We start from the raw sequence: 10,631 nt of genomic DNA, 5'->3' as shown, positions 1-10,631 counted from the left end.
ATACTGTAAAGCCCCTCTGGAAAACTGTTTAGCAGTTTCTTTAAAAATTGTGGGGCACCTGGGTGGCTCAGTCGGTTGAGCATTTGACTCTTGATTTCTGCTCAGATAATGATTCCAGGGTGGTGGGACCCGTATTCCAGGGTGGTGGGACTCCAGATGTATTGGGCTTCACGCTGAGTGTAGAGCCTGCTTAAGGTTCTCTGTTCATCTGCCCACCCCCTTCTCCCTTTGTCTCTAAAATCATAACAAAAAAATTAGATATGCAATTACCATAAGACCCAACAATTTCACTCCTGGCATTTACCCCAGAAAATGAACTTGTATCCACACAAAGATCTGAATATGAATGTTTATGGCAACTTTATTCATAATAGCCCCAAACTGGAAACCATTCAGACACTTTTCAGTGAATGGCACACCCTTACTATGAATACTGAAGAATAAAAAGGAATAAACTATTGACACAGGTAACCACCTAGAGGAATTTCCAGAGAATTATGATGAGTGAAAAAAATCCCAAAGATTGTATATTGTCTGTTTCCATCATATAATATTCTTAAAGTGACAAAATTACAGAAATAAGGAACAGATTAATGGTTTCCAGGGATTGAGGTGGGGATGGAAGCATGATGAAGTGGTGAAGCTATACAGGCGTCCCTGTGGTGATGGAAATGTTCTGTATTTTGACTGCCTCACTGTCAATATGCTGGTTGTGATATTGGAGTATAGTTTTGTAAGATGTTACCATTGGAGGAAACTGGGTAAAGGATACACAGAATCTGTGATTATTTCTTACAACTGCAAGTGAACTGGAGTTATCTCAAAATAAATAAGTTTAAGTTTTAAGAAGTTTTTAAAAAAAGTCCTGAGAACTTGGTATTCACTTCTCTCTCCTAACAAAGAACAAGCTGAATAGATTGACAAACCAACAACCCTTCATGGATTCATAGAGATTGGAAGATACAGGACAAACTGCTGCCCCCAATATTGGAGAGACCCAGAGGCAAGTACAGGGGGTTATGGTTTACCAGAACAGACACTAGCAGAAACTGCTGCTGGAGCCAGTGTCAGAGAAGGAAAGCCTAAACTTCAGTTGACAAACTGCTAGAGGCTCAGTGAGGACAGCTCTGAGAAAAACTCCAGGGAAGCCCAGGCATTGCAGTTATGCGACGGGTGTCCACACAATATTGTGAGATTGACCACTGGCAATTCAACCCGATTCCCACAGTAAATAGAGAAAATCCCCCTCCTGTTTGACGCAGGAGGAAGGAAAAGGAACCATTTGAAATACCCCAGAGTCCTCAGTTCTTTTTTTTGTTAAATAAAAAATAAATTGTAAGTAGTTAATATACGATGCAATATTATTTTCAGAAGTAGAATTCAACAATTCATCACTTACATAAAACACTCAGTGCTCATCACAAGGGCCCTCATTAATACCCATCACCCATCTAGCCCATCTCCCACACACCTCCCTCCATCAACCTTCAGTTTATTCTCTATTGTTAAGAGTATCTTGTAGTGTGTTTCCCTATCTTCTCTTCCTCCCCTTCCCATCTGTTCATCTGTTTTGTTTCTTAAATTTCACATATGAGTGAAATCATATATTTGTCTTTCTCTGATTGACTTACTTCACTTAGCATAATACATTCTAATTCATCCACATCATGGCAAATGGCAAGATTTCATTTTATTTGATGGCTGAGTAATATTCCATTGTGTGTGTGTGTGTGTGTGTGTGTGTGTGTGTATCACATCTTCTTTATCCACTCAGTCAATGGACACCTGGGCTCTCTTCATAGTTTGGCTATTGTTGATAATGCTGCTACAAACGTTGGAGTGCATGTATCCCTTCAAATCTGTATTTGGGAATCCTTTGGGTAAATACCTAATAGTACGATTGTCAGATCATAGGATAGTGCTATTTTTAGTTTTTTGAAGAACGCCCATAATGTTTTCCAGAGTGGCTGCGCCAGTTTGCATTTCTACCAGCAGTGCAAGAGGTTTCCCCTTTCTCAGCATCCTCACTAACACCTGTGGTTTCTTTTGTTGTTAATTTTATTTATTTTTATTTAAAATTTTAATGATTTTTTAAAACCTTATTTATTGTGCAAAATATCATGGTAAATAATGCAAAAGTATGGCTCAGTGAACAAATTTTTACAAATCCAGCACCTGTGTAACCAACACCTATGGTTAGAAATAGAATATTGCTACCTAATTGCCTAGTGATTTTGAATTTCACATAAATAGATTTATTCACTATATGGTTTTTTTTAATATCTGGCTTCTTTTGCTTATTTTGTCTGTACATTCATTCATGTTATGATGTATGGCATGTTTCAGTACTATTCCATTGTTTCCATATACCCACTGTACTTTTCCACTTTCCTTTTGGTGGAAATTTGGATTGATTCCAGCTTTTGTCTCTTTTTTTTTTTACATTTTAAAAAAATTTGCATTTAATTTTTATTTTAATTTACATCCAAGTTAGTTAGCATATAGTGCAACAATGATTTCAGTAGATTCCTTAATGCTCTTTACCCATTTAGCCCACCCCCGCCCCGCACAACCCCTCCAGCAACCCTCTGTTTTTTCTCCATATTTAAGAGTCTTTTGTGTTTTGTCCCCCTCCCTGTTTTTATATTATTTTTGCTTCCCTTCCCTTATGTTCATCTGTTTTGTATCTTAAATTCCACATATTAGTGAAGTCATATGATATTTGTCTTTCTCTAACTGACTAATTTCACTTAGCATAATACCCTCTAGTTCCATCCACATAGTTGCAAATGGCAAGATTTCATTCTTTTTGATTGCCGAGTAATACTCTATTGTATGTATATGTGTATATATATGTATACACACACACACACACACACACACACATACATATATATCACATCTTCTTTATTCATTATTGATGGACATTTGGCCTCTTTCCATACTTTGGCTATTGTTGATAGTGCTGCTATAAACATTGGGATGCATGTGCCCCTTTGAAACAGCATACCTGTATCCCTTCAATAAATACCAGGTAGTGCAATTGCTGGGTCGTAGGGTAGTTCTATTTTTAGTTTTTTGAGGAACCTCCATTCTGTTTTCCAGAGTGGCTGCACCAGTTTACATTCCCACCAGCAGTCCAAAAGAGATCGTCTCTCTCTGCATCCTCACCAACATCTGTTGTTGTCTGAGTAGTTAATGTTAGCCATTCTGACAGGTGTGAGATGGTATTTCATTGTGGTTTTGATTTGTATTTCCCTGATGATGAGTGATGTTGAGCATTTTTTCATGTGTCGGCTGACCATCTGGATGTCTTCTTTGGAGAAGTGTCTATTCATGTCTTTTGCTCATTTCTTCACTGGATCATTTGTTTTTTGGGTGTTGAGTTTGATAAGTTCTTTATAGATTTTGGATACTAACCCTTTGTCTGATAGGTCATTTGGAGTGATGCTTTTAAATCCACTCTGCCAGTCTCCATCTTTTAATTTGTGTATTTAGACTATTTAAATTAAATTTAATTTAATTTAATTATTAGTATGTTAGGACTTAGGCCTGTCATTTTATTTTCTGTTGTCCTTTCTCTCCCTCTCTCTCTCTCTCTTTTCCATTTCATTGATTCTTCCTTCCTATGAATTACTTGACAAATGTTTTCAAATCTCATTTGTATTTGCCTTGTTTTGGGGTGATATCTCGAAAGAAGTGACAGCTTCTTTAGTGGTTACTGGAAGTAATTATATATATATATATATATATATATATATACATATATATATATATACACACACACACACACACACACACACACATAATTATCACTGTTGCTGGCCCCATCATTTTACCAGTTCAAGTGAAGTATAGGAACCTTTACATTTCTCTATATCTTATTAACTTCCCACTTAATATGTTGTCTTAAGTATCTCCTCTACATATATTTAGAACCACTTCAGACAATGTTATCATTTCACTTCAACCATCAAATATAATTAGAAAACTCAAGAGTAGAAGAAAAGCCTATTTATTTACCTACATTTTTGTTTCCTGTGTTCTTTTTTCTTTTGTGATGTCCTAAGTGTTTCTCTTCTTCTGTTTCTTTTCTGTTTAGAGAACTTTCTTTAGTGATAATTTTAGTGTATGTCTCCTGGCAACAAATTTTCTTTGTTTTCATTCATCTGAGAATGCCTTGATTTCTCCTTCATTCCTAAAGTATTTTCTTTTACCGTATATAGGATACTGGTTTTACATGCTTTGATGGAAAAAATTTATACCAGTTCTTTCTTGCTGCAAGGTTTCCAATGAGAAATAAGCTGCCCCTCAAATTGGTTTTCCTCTATAGTTAGAATGTCATTTTTCTCTGACTGGTTTAAAGATTTGTTTTATTTATCTGTAGTTTTTAGAAGTTTAAGTTACAATTTTTGTGTAGATTTTGTTGGAATTATTCTGTTTGTGATTTGCTTAGTTTCTAGAATTTGTACAGTTATGCCTCTAGCTAAATTTAGGAAATTTTCAGCCATTTTATTTTAAAGTTCTTTTTCAGGGCGCCTGGGTGGCGCAGTCGGTTGAGCGTCCTTCAGCCAGGTCACGATCTCGCGGTCCGTGAGTTCGAGCCCCGCGTCAGGCTCTGGGCTGATGGCTCAGAGCCTGGAGCCTGTTTCCGATTCTGTGTCTCCCTCTCTCTCTGCCCCTCCCCCATTCATGCTCTGTCTCTCTCTGTCCCAAAAATAAATAAAAGTTGAAAAAAAAAAGTTTAAAGTTCTTTTTCATTTATGCCCTCTTTCCCCCTAAGACTCTGATGAAACAAATTTGAGACCTTTTTGTGGTCATACAGGTCCCTGAGCTCTGTTCTTTTTTTTTTTTTTTTTAAGCCTATATTCTCTCTGTTGTTCAGGTATCTATTATTCTTTTTTTATTTTTTAAAATGTTTTTTATTTATTTTTGAGACAGAGAGAGACAAAGCATGAGCAAGGGAGGGGCAGAGAGAGAGAGACAGACAGACAGAATCCCAAGCAAGCTCCAGGCTCTGAGCTGTCAGCACAGAGCCTGACATGGAGCTCAAACTCACAAACCAAGGGATCATGACCTGAACTGAAGTCGGACGCTTGACTGAGCCACCTAGGTGCCCCTCTATTATTCTATTTAAAGCTTAGTATAATTTTCTCTGTGCCCTCCATTCTTATAGTGAGCCCATCCATTCCGTGTTTTTTTTTCTTTTTAATTTCATCTATTATATTTTTCATTTATAAAATGTCCAGTGAGAAGTATGGTGGGCTATGGTGGAAGCCAAGGGTCTTTGTGCCCCTTTTTCCATGGTTATATCGATCAGTATTTTCTCCACTTGATATGAACAATTGTACCTTTCTCATTCCTACATAAACTGTGGGAAAGCAGATCTAGACAAGTCCTCCAACTCCTCTTCCACCCAGATTGCTATGGGTGAACCCATTCTTTGCAGAAATTCTGGAACCACCCAGGCTATAGGACCAGGTAACATTACTGAATTTTGTTGTTTATTTCTCTCTTTCTCTCTCTCTCTCTCTCTCTCTCTCTCTCTCTCTCCAGGCCTCTTTCCCTCTGCTTTGACCACCCTGAAGTCTTCTTCACCTATACAACTGAGGATCTTCCCAGGGGCATGGATGCTAGCCATTTCCCAGAGAGAAACCCCCCGTAACAGGCTGTGTAACTGAGGCTTCAAATTCTGCCTCAAGGGAGCCCTGTTACATTTGGATTAATGACTTTGAGAAGCAAATGAGCCTGGGAAGTAAAGTGCTCCTATCATCCATTCCTTCAGGTTGTCCATTGTTTACTGGCCATTTGCCAAGGCAGATGCTGAGCTACTGAGGCAGTAATAGCCAGGGATGTTGCCAATCCAGCAAAACACAGGACATACCAGCCCTGGAGTCAGGACACCTGGGATCTCATCCCATTTTGGAAAAGTTGCCTATCCTTCCTGGCATTCTGCTCTCTCTTTGGAGCAGCTGACTTATAATTCTAGCTATGTCTTATAATTCCAGCTATGATAGTCTGACTTGATTCTTCTTATAGCAGTGCCTTTAAGCTTTGTTACAAGGGTGCCTGAATTGGGAAGGATTCTGCAGAAATCACCCTCATTTCAAATAAAATCTCTTTTTGGCAGGAGGAAGTCCAGGGACTTTAGAACAATTCTCTCACCTGTAGCCTGGCTCAGGGCCTTCTAGTATCAGTGAAACTTGCTGTAACACGAAGCAAATTGAAGCTAGTTCCACCATAGGTCAAGCTCCCCATCTTGGCAATGAGAACAGTCCTACATCCCTTCTCTTTTTCCAGTGGAAAGGAGAGGCTGAGTGAGTGAGCGCTGAAAGAGTTTCTTTTGTATGCACACTGCAAAAGGGGTCAGGTGTAGGCCATGAGTTCCCAACAGAACAGATCAGAGCAAACTGGGCACCTGAACACATGCGCATGCCTTGGGGTAAGCCCACTGTGTCAGGAAGCTCTGGGGAGCCATCACTACAGTCTCCAAGATGGGAGGCTGTGTGGGGCAGGGAATGAGATCATTACCCTCTGGCAATTCTTTTTCTAAGAGTGGCTCACAAATTCATATCCCCATTCACATGGATAAGAGGGTGCATGCTACAGATGTGCCCTTGTATCTAAACAAAAGCTGGAAAGCTCCCAAACTCAAGCCCTCCCTATTGCCAATCCAAGGACTCTCTGTTCTTTGGCCAAGAACATTGCAGTCTCTCTTTTGTCCCTGGCCTACTTTGAAGTTGTGACAATCAAGCTCTATGTCAGCTCAGGAATAAAGGAGAGCATAGAACTAACATTTTTCAACTCTTTGGTGGGACAAAGCCTAGAGTAAGTGGGAGGAGGCAACAGAGGCAAGGACTCAGATCTTGCCACTTCTATCATCTGTCCCCAAGGCCACTGTCCTGGTCTGAGTGGTGACTACTGGTGACCCACAAATGTAAATGTCCTAATAGACCCACAGCCAGACAGGGGACACTCAGCCCTGCTACCACGTGAAGTGCACTGAAGCTGACCTAGTACCTGCATTCCCACTCCCTCTCCTAGTTGCCAACCACCCTGCTGAGACAGGCAGGCATATCATTCTCCCAAGTTGAAGGTGAGCCAACTGAGACCAACTTATGTGGTGAAGGCCTTAAAATGGACAACTTGGGACAAGAACTCCTGTCTTCTGAGCTGACTCCCTACTGTACCCCTGCCCCTATGGGTTTCAGCAGCCTGGGGCTCAGAGATGCTGGTATCCATGAGGGGACCACAAAGTCAACCCCATTTTTGACCTCGTTTCCATGGCCAGTGAGGCTCCTGTGGCCTGGCTATGACTTTGAAAACTCATTTTCTTTGTGCTCACATATGCTCATGTCTGAGAAAGAAGACTATTGGCTAGCACTAGTCACCATGTAGCCAGGCACTGCCTGTCTGCACAGATGGTAAAACATTTGTGGGGAAAGGGCCAGCCTCCACCCACCCTCCACCTCCTACCACCAAGCCTGGTTCCACCGCCAAGGGTAGTAACCCAGACCACCCAGTCCTCTGTTCATGTCCCATTTCCCAGTTGCCTCTGTTTTCCAACTCCTGGGGCTCCTAGGCTCTCATCCTTCTATGGCCCAGGCCGGGCCCCCAGGGATGCAGCCAGTGATCTGGAAGGCTGTCAGTCACTGGGGAACAGCCCTGGTCAAGAGTAAAAACAAAGGTGTGTGAAAAGCCCCTGCCAAGGGGGTACCAACCCCAGGGTGGGAACACTTCCTGGGTCATGGTGTGGAGTGAGAAGGGCCTCCTGGGAGAGAATAAAATGGCTCTGGGCAGGATTGGAAGCACAAAAGGGGGGCTGTCCTATCCCCACCACCAATAATGTCACCAGGCCCGTAGAGGGGCCATCCAGGCACTGAAAGTGTCCTCTCCTTCTTGATGAGCCATACCGATAGGCCCATAGGAGATGTCTGATTCCTTGGGGAGGACTGAAGGGCCCCTCTCACTGGCCTGTATGAGGTTGATGGCAGTGAGGTGACCCACCCCCAACACATCCATTGGAAGGCTGGCAAACAGGGCAAAAGAGGACTTTTGTCATGTCCCTTTGCTCTACAGAAATCAATGTCTAATTATCTACTTTTGAAAGTAAAGAAAATGCATTAAATAAGAAGAGAAATGGTCCTGGTTATACACAAGTGCCCTTGATGGCCCTTTGAATACTCAAGGGTAGGGGTTGGTGTCATGATAACAGTCACATATTGGCACTGGCTGAGCTAGGAGGTGATGGAGAGGGAGACTGAGAGTTGCTGGGAACATGCCACCTTCAGGCCCTGCCATGAAATCAGGAGCCTTGGGCACACTTGATGGAAGTGCTATTTTCCAAGGACAACCAACAGGGAGAACAAAGGACCCACAGTCAGCAGTAGAGCCATCTTTTCTATCCCTCAACCTGAATGGGTGCCATCTGGGGTCTCCTGGCCATTCTCTCAAGCCCCACAGTCCTGGGCTTCTCTCTCTCTCCTTCCTCTTACCTCAGAGAGTAGAGCAAAGTCCAAATTTTTATGTCCTTCAGAAACAAAAAGGCCTTATTATTTTATTTATATCATCTGTTTTTTTCATATTTCCCCCCTACTTGATGTGCCAACTTATTGAAAGAGATTTCTCAATCTTCTATTCTATTTGTGATTTCATTATTTCTGTACTATTCGACTTGGGTGTCCATCAGTGACAGTGTATTTGTATTTTCTTGGTATCTTAGAATAAATTTTACAGGGGAAGAATTCTTCTTCATCCCACTTAATGCTCTTTGCCTAAATTCTACTATCCCTGATATTAATATTTTCTCTCCTTTGTTCTTTAATTACTAGTTCTTTTGGTTTCTTTGTCCATCAACAAATCTTCAACATGCTGGGATTAGTTTGTGGTAGATGTGTCTCTTATGAATATCCTACAGGTGTGACAGTTGTTAGAAAATAAAATTCAGCTGAGTAAAGTTTAAACATCTTATTGGCTTTATTCAGTGATTCATGAGTCGAGCAGCATCCAATCCAGCAGATAGAGAAGAACTCAGAGGAACTGTACAAAATGAAAGACTTTTATAGGCAGGAAGGAGCATGAACAAGGAGGTTACAGTGGGCAAAAACAAACAGGTTGGTTATCACCAGACCACTTTCCATTAGAGGATGGCAGTCAGATTACCTCACTAGTGCTGATCAGAAGATTCCTGATGACCATTTTAAGATTCCATTTCTGGGAGAGCCCAAACTATAGTTAAGGGATATATAACTAAGTTATATAAGGGCCTGTTTTCTTGTTTTTAACATACTCTTACAAAATTCAAGAGTCTCCATTTTATCAATTTACAAATTCCAACCACATTTTGATTTTCTTAGTTTGGTGCTCCTCTTTATTATGCTTTATCTCCTGGGTTTGGTTTGGGTGTATTGTTGGCATTCCTCTGGATTTCCCACTTATGGGTTTGTAAATGCTACCTATTTTTCTATTCTGCTAACACTTACTGCTAAAACTTATAAACTATGTATTTACTCTGATTTGTTTTCAGTGCATAGATCAGTATCTTCCCCCCCCCCCAAAAAAAAAAAAAACTTTTTTACAAGTTTGACATTTGCCAGAGGAAACTGGTTTTTCTCCTTTCTTTTTTTTTCCACAAAAGCTAATTAATCTTTTTTCATCTTCTTTTTAAGAAGGCAATGTGTTCTTTTTGCAGTGGGAGCCAGATTCTGGGTCATTAAATTCTCCCTCATGAAAACTACCTGAATGACACTTACTAGTTTACTAGAACATCCCTGCACCATCCTTTCTGTTTTATTTAATTCTATTTTTAAAATGATGTGTGTGTGAAGGCAATTTTCAATGTACATGCTCTGGTCAGATCTCTACTCTGGACATGTGGTTTTCTGGACCCATGCTTCAGCAAATGCTGGCTTTCCAGCAGCTTACAGGGATACACTAGTGTGGTTCTCTTTCAAAATCAAAGTCAGTGGCTAATTTGACAATAAGAAATGGCTTTTATGGGGCCCTGAGGTTTTTGTCACCCTATCTCTGGCACAAGGCCTAGTTCCTGAGTCTTTGACTCTCATATTTGGGGTTTTGCCAGCTGCACCTGGGTAGTCTAGCTACACCGTTGGTGCAGGTGACAAATCCCTAGGAATCAGGTTAGCAGGGAAGAAATATGGCTCTTCAGACCAATGGGACTTGCAGCCAGTGCTCTCTGGTGTTCACTCATAATGTCTCTGTTTCTGGGGAATCCAGATGTGTGTTAGAAACAAACAAAAAAAAACTCTGAAAAGTTTGGAACCGGAAAACAGGAAAGTCTATTGCTCCAAGAGCAGGTTGCTCATTTTCTTGCCTCCTGGCATCCTAAGTTCATAAACCAAAAGTCCCTATCTGCAATGGGGGGGGGGGCAATAAAGGCAGTATGAAACCTTACCTAACTACCTGGATAGGAGGAGGTATTTAGCAAGGGCCAAATATGACATTCTTGGTGTCACTTTCTCTGGACTTCCAGCTGACTAGTGGGTGTTCCTGACAGCTTCTAAGCCACTGAACAAGGGGCCAGTGTTTACATCCATCAGGACAGTTTTTGACTCACTAATATCTTTATTTATCACTGTGGTCTTGACCACTTCTCCCCTCCATGGCAAGTG

This window comes from Lynx canadensis, chromosome A3 (assembly GCF_007474595.2).
Source record: "Lynx canadensis isolate LIC74 chromosome A3, mLynCan4.pri.v2, whole genome shotgun sequence".
NCBI classification, from domain to species: Eukaryota; Metazoa; Chordata; class Mammalia; order Carnivora; family Felidae; genus Lynx; species Lynx canadensis.
Note: the sequence above shows the minus strand (reverse complement) of the source record.